This window comes from Myotis davidii, unplaced genomic scaffold (genome assembly GCF_000327345.1).
Source record: "Myotis davidii unplaced genomic scaffold, ASM32734v1 scaffold430, whole genome shotgun sequence".
Classification (NCBI taxonomy): Eukaryota; Metazoa; Chordata; class Mammalia; order Chiroptera; family Vespertilionidae; genus Myotis; species Myotis davidii.
This window is the reverse complement of record NW_006285247.1, coordinates 1875758-1893197: the sequence shown is the minus strand read 5'-3', so window position 1 is coordinate 1893197 and position 17440 is coordinate 1875758. Positions and strand designations below refer to the sequence as shown.

Sequence of the window (17440 nt, the reverse complement as noted above, 5' to 3'; positions counted from 1 at the left end):
TCACAAAGATAGGCCACATGTTAGGAGACAAAAAAAAAATCTCTACAAGTTCAAGAAGACTGAAATCATATCAAGCATCTTCTCAGATCACAATGGAATGAAATTAGAAATCAACTACAGTAAAACACACACACACACACTCAAAAACATCCAAACAAATAGAGGCTAAATAACATGTTACTAAACAATGAATAGGTTACCAATGAGATCAACAAAGAAATAAAAAAAACTTTCTGAAAACAAATGAAAATGAACACACAACAACCCAAAGCCTCTGAGACAGCAAAAGCAGTCCTGAGAAGGAAGTTCATAGCACTATAGCCCTACCTCAAAAAACAAGAAAAATTAATAATAAATTATTTAACCCTACAACTTAAAGAATTAGAAAGAGAACAACAAGAAAAACCCAGAGTCAGTAGAAGGAAGGAAATTATAATAAAGATTAGAGCAGAAATAAATGACATAGAGATTTTTTAAAAAAATACCAAAAAAATCAATGAAACCAAGAGCTGGTTCTTTGAAAAAATAAACAAGATTGATGAACCTTTAGTCAGATTCATCAAGAAACAAAGAAAGAGACCCAAATAATTAAAATCAGAAAGGAAAGTGGTAAAGTAACAACTGATACAACAGAAATACAAAGGATTGTAAGAACATACTATTAACAACTATATGCCAACAAGCTGGATAATGTGGAGGAAAAGGGCAAATTCCTAGAAAAGTACATCTTTCAAAACTGAATCAGGAAGGATCAGATAACCTGAATAGGCCAATAACAACTAATTAAATTAAAGCACTAATCAAAAAACTCCCAGCAAACAAAAACCCTGACCCGGATGGCTTCAGAAAAGAGTTTTACCAAATATTCAGAGAAGAACTAAAACCTATTCTCCTCAAAGTATTCCAAAAAATCCAAGAGGAAGGAATACTTCCAACCTCTTTTTATGAGGTCAACATTACCCTAATTCCAAAACCAGATAATGATACTACAAAGAAAGATAATTACAGGCCAATATCCCTGATGAACTTAGATGCTAAAATCCTCAACAAAATATTAGTAAATCACACCCAGCAATACATTAAAAAGATCATACAGTGTGACCAAGTGGGATTTACTCCAGGGATGCAAGGCTGGTACAATATTCACAAATCAATTAACATGATACATCACATAAACATACTGAAAGACAAAAATCAGGTGATTATATCAATAGATGTAGAAAAAGCATTCAACAAAATCCAACACCCATTTTTGATAAAAACTCTCAACAAAATGGGAAGAGAGGGACCACGTATCAACATAATAAAGGCCATATATGACAAACCTATAGCCAACATCATACTCAATGGGCAAAAACTAAAACCATTGCCCCTAAGAACAGGAATAAGACAGGGATGTGTGCTTTCACCACTCTTATTCAACACAGTACTGGAAGTCCTAGCCACAGTGTAAGACAAGAATAAACATAAAAGACATCCCAACTGCCATTATTTGCAGATGACATGATATTGTACAAAGAAAATCCTAAAGACTCTACCAAAAAAATTAGTAGATTTAATAAAAGAATTCGACAATGTACCAGGATACAAAATTAGCACCCAGAAATCCATGGCATTTTTATACACCAATAATGAATTCTCAGAAAGAGAAACTAAACAAACAATCCCATTTACCATGGCAACAAAAACACTAAGATACTTAGGAATAAACTTAAACAAGGAGATAAAAGACTTGTACTTGGAAAACTAGAGAACAATGAAAAAAGGGATAGAAGAAGATATACTCAAGTGAAAGAATATACTGTGTTCACGGACTGGTAGAATCAACATCATTAAAATGTCCGTACTACCCAAAGCAATTTATAGATTCCATGCAATCCCTATCAAATTACCAACAGCATATTTCACAAATCTAGAATAAGTACTCCAAAAATTTATATGGAACCAAAAAAGACCCTGAATTGCAAATCAACAAATGACAAGTGCTGGTGATGATGTAGAGAAAAGGGAACCCTAGTACACCGCTGGTGGGAATGCAGACTAGTGCAGCCATTATGGAAAACAGTATGGGGTTTCCTCAGAAAATTAAATATGGAACTGCCATTTGACCCAGTGATCCCAATTCTAGGAATATATCCTAAGAAACCCAAAACACCAACCATAAAGAAATGTATGCACCCCTATGTTCATAGAAGCACAACTTACAATAGCTAATATCTGGAAACAATCCAAATGCCCATCAGTAGATGAGTGGATAAAAAGGCTGTGGTACATTTACACCATGGAATACTATGCAGCAGTAAAAAAGAAGGATCTCCTACACTTTGAGACAACAAGGAAGCTACCTGGAGAGTATTATATTAAGTGAAATATACCAGTTAGAGAAAGACAAGTATCACATGATCTCACTCATATGTGGAATCTAATTAACAAAATAAATTTTTGAACAAAATAGATCCAGAGACACAGAAGCATGGAACAGACTGTAGGATCTCAGAGGGAAGGGAGGGGTGGAGGGGTGGAAGAGAAGAGGTCAGCCAAAGAACTTTTATGCATATATGCATAACACATGGACACAGACAATAGGGTGCTGAAGGCTTGGGGGAGGGGGTGGGATGTTATAGAAGGGGGTCAATGGGGGAAAATGAGAACATATGTAATACTTTCGACAATAAAGATCTAAAATTTTTTCTAAAAAACACACAAAAAAACCCTAGGAAGTAATGAGTTTAAAATATTGTTTTTACTATAATTTATTTAATGTAAGTTTATATAATTTAATTTTTAAATGGCTGTGCTTGAAAGCAGCTTGAAAATTGGTGGAAAATGTAACAATAGGCTCTTGCAAGCTGATATGAGCCCATTCTAGCATAGCAGGGCATCACTGCCCTTCTAGATTCCCTCCCTATATCATGGATTTCCCTTCTCAATCACTTGTACTAGTCCTCCTCCATCCTCAAGCCTCTAAACTTCTGGAGACTTTCAATTCTTACTCCTTAGGTAACCTATCCAGTATCCTGGCTTTAAATACTGTCAGTAATCTCAAGACTCCCACATTCATATCTATACTAAAGGTCCAGTGCACATAATTTGTGCATGGGTAGGGTCCCTAGCGGCTGCCAGACAGGGTCTTCCTTCATTTCAGGATGGCCCCTGGTGGTCAGCGCACATCATAGCGAGTGATTGAACTCCGGGTCTGCTGAACTCCTGAGGGGACACTGCATATTAGGCTTTTATATATAGAGATAGATAGTTCCGACCTTTCTCCTGAGTTACAGATTCATCTAACTGTATATTCAACATTTCCATTTTGATGTCTAATAGGCATATCAAACTCACCCTGTCAAAACTGAACTTCAGATCTTATTCACCACTCCCAACCTACTTCTCCGGCAATGTTCTCCATCTCCAAGCCTTTCAATTGTTCAAGCCAATATCACTAGAGTCATCATTCATTCTTCTTCTCTAATTCTCTACACCTAATCTATCAGTAAATCTTGTTGGCTCTAACATCAAATTATATGCAGAATCCTATCACTTCTCACCACCTCCAGTGCTACCAGCTAGGTCCAGGCCACTACCTTCTATCCCCTGCATTACTGCAATAACCTCCTACTAGTCTACATGCTGTCACCTTTGCCCTCCTACAGTCATTTCTTTTTCTTTTTTTCCCCTACAGCCATTTCTAAACACAGCAACCAGAAAGATCATAAGTCAGATAACATCACCCCTCAACTTAAACCCTCCAGTGACTCCCCATCTCACTCAGCAAAAGCCCACCTCTCTGATTTCAGTTCTTACACTTCTCCTCTTCCTCAGTCTACTCCAACCATAGTGATCTCTGCTTTTTCTCAATATACCAAGAACTCTCCTACCTGAGAGATATTCTTGCTCTTCTACCTAAACATTCTTCCCTCAAATGTCCATAAAGCTTACTCCTTGACTTCTTTCATATTTCTATTCATATGTCACCTTGTCAAGGAGGCCTTCCTTACTACTCCTATATGACATAGCAAACCTCAAGCTTACTCCCTTGAAAGAAGGGAGAATTTCAATAAGCAGTAATAAGTGGAAAACATCTTGTAATTATTCTTTTTTACCTGAGAAGGTTAGAAATACAAAAATGACTGTGGATACACAGGAAACCCTCTCCAATTTTAATTTTAAAATAAGAGGTATTCAAAGTTGCCTTTGAATCAAAAACAAATATTTGAAACCTTCCGTCGATAATTAAACCATCAGCAGTTTCCCTAAATGACAGTGGCTTAGTGAACTCGCCTTCAACCATTCCTTAACATTAATGTTAGTAATCAACAGTATAATAATTATGCTATGCCTCCCCCAAATACTTAAATGTGTCTTTAGACTCTAATTATCTGATTATCTCTAGTGCCTCAAGCTTTAGTATTTTTTATTCTTAATTTGTTAGTTTCTGAAATTTTACTAAGTATAAGGAAACTTTTTCTCTTTTCTTACAATTACAATTTTTAAGCTCTTTTGTTTACTTCTGTGGCATTTTTGTAGGTATTCACTTATTCTGATCTCTTACTATTGTGAGCAACAATTCTCAAAAATGTATCAACAGCATTCCCATAATCACGGCTGCAAATATAATTTGCTAGGTAAGGGGACATTCACTAATCCATTCAGCACATATTGAGTAACTACTCAGGGAACACACAGTATTGATTTAAGCAGTTCAATGGCCTTTAAACCAACAGAGCTTATTATGCTTCTCATCTCTGCATGAGAAAAATCTGATACTAAAACAAATAGCTAGAATATAAACACACACACACACACACACACACACACACAAACACGGTCAAATATAGTCAACTTAGACAACTTAGGCTTTTGCATGCCAGCATCCAGTGCTGAAATTGTGGCTGCCCTTGTTACCACCTGAGGTTAATTCCATTATGCCCTTTATCTATCTTCACTTAAATTTTTGTTTCTGATTAATGAAAGCTTGAGTTCCCAGGTAATCTAAAACTAGATAGTTGTGCAAAATTGATAAATTAAGCAAAAAAAAATTGTAGATATACAAAATGACAAGGATTCTGTTGTAAAAGTCAAACACCCCTAGCCAGATATTGACAGTTGACAAGTCGAATAAAGTGGAAAGTTCAATAATTATCCAAGTAAGTCAAGACTAAGATTTTATTTGATGTTCAAATAACCAGGTACTCTAAGTGGAGAATTTTTTACATGAATTGCCAATATAATGGCGTCAATTCTCCTATTTTCTTTATTAAAGGAAATCTATCTTCTTACGAGTCCTGAATCTACTGAAAGAAGGAAACTAAATTTGGATTACAGAAGGAAATGGGAGAGGGAATCATTTTTTTAAATAAAATTTTTGCATGAAATATGCAATCCAAAAGATATAATGAATATTACATAATTGAAATTGTAGGTAATCATGTGTCTGTTAATTATGGTTCAACTCTTTTTGGTTTAAAAATAGAATTGCCCAAAGTTATAAATAACTTGGGACAGGTAATTTAAATTTGAAACAGCTAATGGAAATACTGCCAACAAATTAACTTTTAGAAAGAAGAAAAGGATGACACAAAATTATTTGCTACAACGTAAGGAAAATAAGAATTCTAGAACATATATTAGGAAAACTAAGATTGACTTATAGTACAGAAAGGGGTGAACTTAATACACAAATCTTGGAGAGCATTTAGAATAATGAAATTATTTACATAAATTTATGCAACATTTTTTAAAGTTTAGAAGGACCTTTTACATGCATTATCTGATCTGATTCTGACCACTGCGAAGTCATATTATGCCTATTATACATGAAACTGAAATTCATAGTGGCTTGTCCAAGATCACAGAGCTACTAAATAACAGAGCTTAATCTTAAAGCTTTTGATTCCATGTATAGTGTTCTCTCCACAATACCATCCTTAATCCCCCAGAAAGAATTCAGCATATTTCTATAAAAAATAAAAAACTTGACCAATAAGACATAAATTATATCACTGAATTTTAGAATCTACGATTAAATGTTAAATCACTAATTTTCTTATGTGTTTGATATAAAAATGGTATTTGTAACAAAAAAAATAAATTGTCCTACTTTAAAAAGTCTGGTAGATAGAAATACTAGTAATAATTTCTTTCATTCATTAATTAAATATTTATTAACTATCTTACTATGTTTCAGGTATCCGAAACTTGATAGCAAACAGGCAGGCAATATTCCACCCTCTCAGAGATTTTGGTCTGAGAGTAAAGAAATTAAATAAAAAATATCAGCAAAGTAAAACATTAAAATAGAGTGCAATAGTGCTATGTTGAGGTACCAGGTGCCATGGGAGCAGGGAAGTAAGTTGATGCCATATAAACCATGTTGAGTTTGGCCTTATATCCAAGGAGGAGTAAAAAGCCATGGAATATTTTTTTTAATATATTTTATTGATTTTTTACAGAGAGAAAGGGAGAGAAATAGATAGTTAGAAACATCAATGAGAGAGAAACATCGATCAGCTGCCTCCTGCACACCTCCTACTGGGGATGTGCCCGCAACCAAGGTGCATGCCCTTGACAGGAATCGAACCTGGAACCTTTCAATCCGCAGGCCGATGCTCTATCCACTGAGCCAAACCAGCTAGGGCACCATGGGAGATTTTTAAATGAAGAGAAGCATGACCATTTTTTAAAAGTTTTAGAAATATCACTTTTAAAAATATATTTTTATTGATTTCAGAGAGGAAAGGAAAGTGAGAGAAAGATAGAAACATCAATGATGCCCAGGTGGCATCTCTCTCTCCCTCTCCCTTTCTCTCTGAAATCAATAGAAAAGTATTTTTAAAAAAGAGAGAGGAGAGAGAGAGAGAGAGAGAGCGCGAGAGAGAGCGAAACATCAATGATGACAGAGAATCATCTATCAGCTGCCTCCTGCACGCTACTGGGGATCAAACCCATAACCTGGGCATATGTACTGACTAGGAATTGAACATGACCTCCTGGTTCATAGGTTGATGCTAAACCATTGAGCCACAACCACAATGGCTGGGCTAGAAATATTACTTTAGCTACAGTGTGATATATAGCAACTGAAACAAGTAAGAGCCCTGACTGGTTTGGCTCAGGGAATAGAGCATTGCCCTGTGGACTCAAGGGTCCCAGGTTTGATTCCAGCCAAGAGCATGTAACCTTGGTTGCGGGCACATCCCTGGTGGGAGGTGTGCAGGGAGGCAGTTGATCGATGTTTCTAACTCTCTATCCCTCTCCCTTCCTTTCTGTAAAAAATTCAATAAAATATATTTTTAAAAAAATAAACAAGAACAATTAAGTTTTTCTTTCTTACCATTTTAAGTGAATATATGCAAAACTGAACACAATTTTGATATTTATATGACATTGTAACTAGCAAATAAAAATATTTTAATAGCAAGTACTTATATATGCTGAATTCTTATTATTGATGTTATTTTTGTTATTTTATAAATTGAGGGTATTTGAAAATAATAAAATGATGAATACCAATAGGAAAGTTACTCTTGTACCTGGTCTTTAGAAAAGAAGCTTTTTCGTGTTAAAAGGTGATACAGTTCAAGGTGATACACCAAAGGTATCATTTTACTACTAATAAGCTTAGCTAGCATCTGATGAGCAATTCTAAGCACTCTGCATAGATCACCTGATTCAATTTTTACAAGAACCCTAGGAAATACTATTTTGCAAATGAGAAAACAAGCTGAGAGAAGTAACTTGCCCAAGACTACACAATCATTAAGTGTTGGATCCAGGATTCAAACCCAGGTCTAGCTGTCACTAAAGCCTATTCTTTTAAGTATTATGCCACACTGGGAAAGAACCAGAGTTTTCTTTTTTCTTTAATTGTCCTTAGCAATTATACTTTACTGCCTCGTTGGACCCCCCAAAAGAATTTTCAATATACTTCAATAAACAACTGTTGATCAGGGTATTTCCCCTCTTGAAATAAAAAGATCTATCTATATAAAAGCCTAAGTAACTGTCTGACCATTCGACTGGCTGGTACCTATGATGTGCACTGACCAGCAGGGGGCAGACACTCAATGCAGGAGCTGCCAGGTTACGCACCTGGAACCAGAGAGGAGGAAGCCTGATTCCAGGGTGCGTCACCCGAGAACCGCCCTCTCGCAATCTGGGACCCCTCAGGAGATGTCAGGGAGCCACTTTCAGCCCAATCCCTGCAGGCCAGGCAGAGGGACCCCACTAGTGCACGAATCTGTGCACTGGGCCTCTAGTATTAGTATAAATGATGTATTTATATTACTGCATTTCAGATAAACTATGTTTTCAGATTTTCTATAAAAATGTTGGAGAGAACAATGGGAAAAGTTCAAAATTAAGTAGCAATAAATAGAAAGGAACACGAGAGCAAATTATGTCTTTAACTGAATATTGAAATGTACGTACTAGAAAAATGAAAAAAAAATACAGATAAATCTTTTTAAAAATGGTATAATTTAAATTGTGGGAAAATGTCTGGCCAGGCTTAAAGCAGATCTAAGCCTTGCACTTGCTCTGTAAATATTGGATGGCTTACAAATTACTTTAGTATATAAAAAAAGAAAAAAATGCTCAAAGGAAATGTCATCATAATGTATGAAAAAGCACAGGATATGTAAGCAGAATTGTCCTTGTCATATCTGCATGGACTTTTATGACTCTGAACACAACTAACCTTCTTGAACCAGTTTTGTTTGTTTTTTAAGTATTCTGATGACAAGGATTTGTGTAGAGCTTTCCTACAGTATTCTTATTTGATAGACACAATAATCTCAAGAGGTGACTATTAAGAGGGTAGTAAGTTACTGACCATCCTAATAACACTGAACTTGAAGCTCAATCTGTTCATTTTTTTTTAGATAAGACAGCCAGCTGATGTAGACTGGATTCCATCGCCCGGCTCTCCATTGCACCATGATGCCATTCACCTGTTCAAAGAACACCATACCCATCAAGTGAAAACTGTTGGTCCTATCACTAACTGCAAAAGTGAAGCTCATACATATTATCTTCTTTGAACTGAAAATATATAGTGAGAGAAAATAGTATTAACCCTTTCAGAAAATGAAACTGAAGTTCAGAAAGACATGATTTTCACAAGGTCACCTGGTGGCATCATCATAAGAAGGCACATAAACCTGACTGCACATGTAGGAGACTGGCACTTTGAGAAAATCATTTTTTTCTCTCCCTAAATTTTCCCATTTTTCTTTCTTCGTATTCAAATTAGTAACTGGACGTTAGTGCCTCGGGGAGGTATGTGCTAGGACAGAAAACAGAGGGATTTTTAAGTTATCCTACTTCTGCTTTCCTAAAACCTAAGCCCTCAAAATAAAAACAGAGTTCATTACAGAGATAAAAGAGATTCTCAGGTACATACAGAGAGAGAGAGAGAGAGAGAGAGACAATATCCCCAATCTAGACAAAGATTTTTGCAGCTGAAGGAAAGAGAGAGAAGTCTTTGGATCCCAAGGGAGCACCACTGTCTGTTTCCTGGCACCACTGTCTGGAAGGCAGGAAGACCCCAGAGAGGAATGGCATCATGATGCATCTAAGTAAACAGAAACAAAGGAATTCTAGGGGGAAATCCATGTCTTGGAAGTAGCAAATCTCTAAACTATCTAGGCACAACTCATGTCTCAGAGGTAAGCTATTATATACAGACTAGAGGCCCAATGCATGAAAATTCGTGCAAGAGTAGGCCTTCCTTCCCCCGGTTGCTGGCACCAGCTTCCCTCCGGGACCTGGGGCCCAGGCTTCCCTCCTTCAGCTGCCACAGGCACCCGGGACTGGGCTGGCTTCCCTCTGGCCCTGGCTTCATCAGGAAGGATGTCCAGAATGACATCCATCTAATTAGCATATTACCCTTTTATTATTATAGATTATCAGTGACCAGAGTATACTCCCATTCCAGGAACTCTACCATAACCCAGGGAAGTAGAGAAAACCTTACACAGAATGGAGTTATTTTTCCACCACTCAGTGACTAAGGATCAGAAATAAAGTTGAATTATAGAAGATGAATGGATATTCCTTACATTCCTACATTTACAGACTGAGAATCTATAATGATTGTATGATCTTGTCTCTTCTAAAAGACATGTCTTCTGACTACTAGTCTAGGGTTTTTTCCTCATTATCTCTGATGATGATGATGATGATGATGATGACGATGACGATGACAACGAGGACAGAGGTCATAGTGATATAGTTCAAGGCAAAGAAAATAAATAATGATCTGAAACAGTATTTTACCATCCCTCACATTGTTTGGTAACCTTCTACTTGTCTTGTATGTCTCATCCTAAATGTCATATCTCCCATAAAGAACTCCCTGATTCCCCTAGATGTGGCTGGGCGCTTCTCCTTTGTTTCCATGACAGTGTGTTAATGTCAACCACACAACATTGAAATTGTCTGTTTCCACATCTGCCTTCCTAATATGTTTTAAGCATCATAAAGGCAGAGACCATCTTATTTCTCACAGTGCTTGGTACATAGTAGGCACTAAATAAATATTTGTTGAGTGAATAAGTTATTGAATAAATAAATGGAAGTAAAGTCATTCCTTAAATACATATATAACTTTACCTTTTAAAAATGTATATTTTATTACCTCTAAGGAACTTTAAATAAACAGAATCTAACAGGTTTATTCCACATCTTATCACACTTTCAACAATAAAGATGTCACAGCTCTCCAAAATGATAGGCCGCCTATAGAGTTAAGGCTTCAGTGGCTAGCAAGATGGTGTCATCAGAAGAAATGGGCTACATAACCTTACCCGTAATCTTTGAAAGTTTTAGCACAGTAATTCATTTTTACAGGGCTTTCTACTTTGTAATATCATTCCTCTTGGTCTTAAATTTTTAAAAAATGGGGTCAAGAGAATTGTTTCATAATGGAGGTGATTTGGCCATAATTCTTGAAATAGCTTTGAGAAACTTACTAAAAAATGAAATTATGCAGAAAGCTTACTAGTTGGAATTCAGAATGACTGACTGGACAGAAGAAACTGGGTAAAACTCATGACCCTTTGCTGACAAAGCAACCTACATTAAGGATACAAAGCCCTCATGGCTTGACTGCTACAAATTCCTGAGCAGGAAGTACCGCTGGGGAACAGGTCCTCCTCCCCCAGTAAGAAGAAGATTTTATACGTCTCAGCCTTATACTAAAAATATTTTAAAATCACTAACAAGGTTAAACAGTAAATGTTAAGAGATAAGAGTATATAAGGAGAGTATATAATTAAGAAAGAAGAGCGAGTATTCTTGTAGTTTAGTAAATATATTGTTATAGGAGGAATTGATTAATTGAATGATTGGCAAAGGCATAGAATGTCTTATGTGAATGTTTTAAAAATCCAATATTTTGTGCTCATCTCCTCACTGACTAGACTCTCCTATCCAAAGGAAAAACCATTTTTGGTATCAAAATATCATTTGCACACTTTACCAAAACATAATAACTATAAAATAAATCAAATTAACATTCTAGTGCCATGCCTATTGTTTGCTCCATAACATACTCCTAATCAGTAGCTGAATACAGAAGTATTCTTCTGTGTCTCTCTCCAGATACTCTCTCTGTGTGCCTTCTGAATTAATGAGTATTTTCCAACATCAAGGGTCTTACAGCTTTATGATTTGCAGTAACCTTTTCAACCAAGGTCAAGATGACCTTTTGAGAGATTTTTAAAGATAAAAATTCTTTAATAAGAATTATCTATCCCTAACTGGTTTGGCTCAGTGGATAGAGCATCAGCCTGCGGACTGAAGGGTCCCAGGTTTGATTCCAGTTAGGGGCACGTGCAGGAGGCAGCCAATCAATGATTCTCTCTCATCATTGATGTTTCTATCTCTCTTCCCCTCTCCCTTCCTCTCTGAAATCAATAAAGATATATATATATAAAATATATATATGTTATATATATGTGTGTGTGTGTGTGTGTATATATGTATTTTAATTATCTATTTTACTGTGACTTACAGAAATTCAAAAAGTTTGAAAACTATCTTTTTTTCATCCCTCTCTGGAAAGACTTAGTACATAACTATTTTTTATTGGCTGGGAGGGAAAAAACTATGAAGTTTTGTGAAAAGGAAAAGCATCTGGATATAAAACTGATATAACAAACATGAAAGTTTAAACACAAATTTGCAAAAAGGGGAGTCAATAAATTCAGGTACATATTTTCCCCTTTAAAGATCTGGAAAAAAAAGTTATTTTAAGAAGTTCAGAAAAACTAGATATAGAAAGGGACGATACCCAGATAATGAAAGGCAAATATAAATTAGTAAGATACTACAAAAAAGAAATTAAGCCACAAAGAGCAGGAAACAGATAATGAATAAAGAAAACTTTAAATGAGGAAGAAATAAACAGAAGAGTTCTAAGGGGTCCCTTCCCCAGGTAGAGGAAGAAAAAAGAAGAAAAATAGAAGTGGCAGGAAAGACTGTGAACCCAGAAACAACAATCTCAATTTCAAAGACGCCCATGAGATATATGACATCATCTCTTTGAATTCTAGTTACACATATTTGTTAAATACTTGTTTTACTCATATTTCAGCTTTCTTTAAAAAAACAATGTCAATGAATTGTGAAAATTATAGTATTTAACTTTCAGTACTTGGTGAAAATAAATTTATACGTACTCCATTATATAACTGAGAATAGTTGCAAAAAAAATACTTCAAAGGAAATAAAGTGTCAGAAAAATGAAAAATGTTAGGTAACTTTTTTACCAATTTAAAAGAAGTTCAGAAGATAATAGGATAATATTTTTAAAACACAGAAAGGAAATGAGCATCAACCTCCAGATATTAAAAGCATAGTTTTCTCTCACATAGTTAATAAAAAGAGACTAAAAATTGTTCAAAAAAGAAACTGCAATGTACTAAAAAAATTCTGGTGAAGCATATTTTATCATTAAAATAGCAACTTTCCACTGAAAACATTGGTAAGGACACAATTATCATTAACTTTTATTTCTTATATTAATCCATCTTGAAAATAGATTGAAGTTTCATTGAAATAGCACTTTATCATGATCATATCAGATAATGCTACTATAACTGATCTTGGATTAGCCCTGAATTTTCACAAATTAAAATAGGTCAAAGTGTGCTACAGGTTTAGTTGGGAACAAATCAAGTTATTACTGTAGAAAAGAGAATCCTGAATGAAAAGCAACTCTCAGAGAATAAAATCTTTAATAAAGAAATGAAAGGTTGAAAAAACTTAGATTTATAAAAATATGAAGAGAGTAGGGTGGTAGAGGTAGAAAGTAATGTCATAAAGCAAAAAAAGCAGTGAATACAGGGATTGGAGGTACACCAATTTTAGCTTATCTAAGAACAGTCAAGAATAGTGCCTAAAAATGGACTCAGATGTCACACACCCATTCCCACTTCCCAATCATAGAATCTCCTCTCTACTTTTACAATAACATAAAATAGACACCAAATGAGAGTTTCTTATTTTAATAAGAATATATTAAATAATGAGTAAACACTTGGCTCAATGAAGATAGTTATTGCTAAAATTATATGAATCTAGCTCCCCTGTCATATCCATCAGATGTAACAATGAAAAAAATAGGTTCAAGATGACAGAGGACAGTACTCCCCACAGAATAAAAATTCAGGTTATATTTTAAAAATATTTGTTTTACTCATATTTTAGAAACTGTACAAAAGTAAGGTTAGCCAATTAAAAAATATAATGCACATGTCATAATTTGTTGGCTAGTTGTTTATAAGATTAAAAAATATAACTGAATACTAATAGTTTTAAAAGATTAAAAATAAGATAAATTTTTCTAACTAGATCAGTTCACAAAGTAAATTACATAATGCATACACTTTAGTATAACCCAAATATATACAGTTTTTGCTAACTAGAACTTGATTCCTTAAAATCTGATCCATCACAATCAATCCATTGTTAATGAAGGAAGGGGGAGGGAGGAGAATGAAGGAGAGAAGAAGGAAAGAGGGAGAAAGGAAGAAAGATGGAAAAAAGGAAATAAAATTTAAATTATTTCTCATTAAGTATGACTTTCAATCATGTACAAGCAATTCTTGTAACTTCCTTTAAAGTACAGAACTCTTAAAAGGCTCAGCCCACCGGGTTTAGAAACCTGAAATTCGCCCTGCTAGAACATCAGTTACCGTTCCTTCTCCTTCCCAGTTATCTTTTCTCTCTGGAGAACAGTGAGTGGTCGAAAGAATAAAAACACACTACAAGTTAAATAAGTCAAGCACTTATATCCTTTATTGGCTACATTACTGAAACCATTTTGGTTCCAGATAAGCCAATTGTGTCAGGTACAGACAGGTGTGGCTCCAAAATCTCAGAGACAGTTCACTTCTCTCAGTGATATTATGGGGAAGAGAGGGAGAAGGAAACAATATCACTCTTAAATCCTAGCGTACAAAGGGATGTTTCTAGGTGTTTCAAAGGTTTTATACATCATTGCCCATCTCCACAGATACTGGTTGGGTAAAGCATCACACTGTTTCCTCAGTGCACCTTCCAACTCGACAGGTAGGAGGATGAATCACCGTGCACAGGCAGGTTCACTTTAACCTTCACCCCCAAACTTTAGTTTCCGATGATAGCAACTCACACAACTGGTCAGCATTTAGATCTATTAGCGAGTATAATAGAGTTCAAGGGTGTTCACATCAATTTCGGTTCAAAACCCTTAAGAAAACTTTGTAGTTGATCTGATCTTCCATACCATGTCAAAAAAAATATCTGGTTTCATTACGATCCTTAGCAAGAAAGATAACGCACAGCAAAGCTACGCTGAAATGAATCTCCCAAGGACTGAGCTATAATAAACTATACTTTAAGAATCCACTGATCTTGATCAATTTAAGGGAGGGATAAGAGGTAGGGATTCAGGTATTTGCTTCATTCGGGGAACTTGCCAATCATGCTATTGGATAAGGCAGACATCTCGAAAAGCACAAGTTACCAAACTTGTACTTTAGCACAAAAATAAACCCAAATATGAAATATATTTTTAATCAAAAGATAAATAATAAATCCATAATTTTGTTCAGTGCAAACAACTTTGCTATTTTTTACACTATGTAATTCACTTGATACATACTAAATCTATTGAACTCAAGTGTACACGTTTCTTTTTTAAAGACTGTTTAAAACTAACCTTTAAAATACTAAAGTAGATCCCAAATCTATGCTGATTATGGTGATTTAGACCACCTGATTTATGAAATCGTCGATGTCTGCAATTAAATACTACAGTCCTACTTCATTTCACTTTAGCAAAATAAGATTACTGAATGATGTGCCACAGAAAAGATGTTATTGTAATCAATATTTGCCCAAGCCAAATCTTACTTTCAAATGGAATACAATTTAAATTAAAACTACCAGAACCAAGAAATATATATTGCATAGGAAGCTTCAATGCCCACCTTTCTTCTTGACTGGCATTCTTGGTCTTTCCACTGCCACAGGATTCAAGCTCTCTTTTCAGGTCCCAACTTTATCCAACTGGATTGAGGCCAAGAGTCAGGTAACTGTTGCAAACCACTTCACCTACTTGGTTTTGAAGTCCAGGCTGTCTTCTCTTTCGGATAAAGAAAAAATAATGTATTTTTTCCACAATTAAACTTTTGAAACTGCCCACAGAGTTTAGAGAAATATAACTTCAGTTTTTATAAAATAGTATTGGTTGTTGTTGTTTTTTTTAAAAAAAAAAAAGCTGAGAAAATTATTGTAAGCATAAAAAACGTTATTAAAACTCCTCTTCGGGCAGCAACATTTTTGGAGTTAAATGACTAACTCAATTAAGGCACAAACCAAATTTACCAAGCAGTTTCACTGCTCAATACATGATCGTTTTCAAAGATGATCTGGTTGATGATAAAGATCTCTCCGTTAGAGAAAAATTAAAATACCCTCCACCCTCCCTCCTACCCCCCGCCCCCCAAAATACTTTTGAAAACCTCTTTGACTCTGATCTCTAAAAAGGTGGGTGCGTTTGAACAGTTTTTCCGGAGCAGAACACAGACTGAAAGGCCCCTTTCCGTTCCCTGGACCACAAGTTCCAGGTCTCACCCCTCAGTAAGGCAGGATCCAGCTTGCTGTCACTTTCATTTTTTCCCTTCTGTCCTCTCCGCGCCCCTCGGGCTTGATCCTTAATGCCCCCTCTGATTCTGATCCTCCCATGTATTAACCGAGAGGATTGAAAAGCAGGAAAGCAATCCCCTGGCACGGAGGCGTCACAGTGACAGTGCTACTCGGGGGGCACTTGATGCAGGATGAGTTGGCGAAGCAGGTCTCTTCACCCTGGAGTCATTCATTCACATCGTGCCATCTCTTCGCGTCCAGGCAGCTGCCTGCCCAGCGAGGAAAAGCGCCGGGACCGGTCCAGAGCCGCCAACCCTTCCCGCGAAGGTGTTTTCGAGACGCTGTAGTATTAGGCATGTGAGCACCAGCTGTGCACAGGGGTGGCGATTTCCTAAAGGAGAGAGAGTTCGGCCGCTTGGCTTCCACCGCCACCCTGCCTCTCAATCTCTCTCCAAACGACCCACCTTCCTTTTGCAGAAAAGACGGGCAATCTCTGCCACCGCGGGCCACCCCTGCCCACACCCCGTCCTGATAGAGAAGAAGAGCTCAGAGATGTCCTGCACCCTCCGCGCGATGAAGGGTTTCCTCAGGCGGGAGGAACAGCAGCACTAGAAATTATATAACTCTCGAATTTGGCTCCTCTAAGACATGGAGCCTGGAGGGTCGGGGGTTGCTGGTCTGGGAGACACTGCTGGGCACAGAACGTGCAGCAAAAGGGCGCCAGGCCTCCTCGCTGCGCCCCTCGCCCCCGCCCCGAAACACTGGCTGGCCAGGGGGTCTTCTCGGGAAGTGGGGAGCAACTGCCTCCCCGGTCCCTTTCTGCGCGGAGTGAGAGGATGGAATATGAGGGCACTAGAGACGGGGAAGAGGAGCCAGACCGCGGCGAGGGGAGGAGGCCGGTCGGAGATGCCCTGGCGGCCGGTGCGGGGCTCAGGGGAGGAAGAACCCGAGAAGCGGGAGCCTTAATACACGGTCCAGGCCAGAGGGGCGAGCTCCTTCCAGGAATGAGAGGGGCGGGCAGCTCGCCCTGGCTGCGGTGCCCAGAAGAGAGGAAAACGCGCAGCTACATCCCCGAGTTCGCCACGCCCCACGCTCCCCTCCAGGTGGGAGAGGGAGCGCGGCTGACGAATAGCCGCGCTGGGGAATGCGGGCCTGGCAGGAGGGGCGGGCCTACGGGCGGCCGGGCCTCCTCGGAGCCAATGAGCAGCCGTCATTTCGGGACGCCGCGCCCAATCACCGCCAGGATGGAGGGCGCGGCTTTTGACTGGGTCGGGGCGGGCCGGGACCGCCAGAGAGAGGCGTGAGG

The 17440-nt window shown here is 37.4% G+C and overlaps 1 long non-coding RNA gene across 1 annotated transcript in view; it reads right to left on the bottom strand.

The window, feature by feature from the left end:
* LOC107181848 overlaps positions 1-17208 on the bottom strand; it is a 17847-nt gene extending 639 nt beyond the window's left edge. The window contains exons 1-2 of the long non-coding RNA XR_001512561.1: positions 16011-17208; positions 15477-15631 (exon numbers count right to left, since the gene is read on the bottom strand). This is a non-coding gene — a long non-coding RNA (uncharacterized LOC107181848). The remainder of the gene's footprint in view (positions 1-15476; positions 15632-16010) is intronic.
* Positions 17209-17440: the final 232 nt, after the last annotated feature.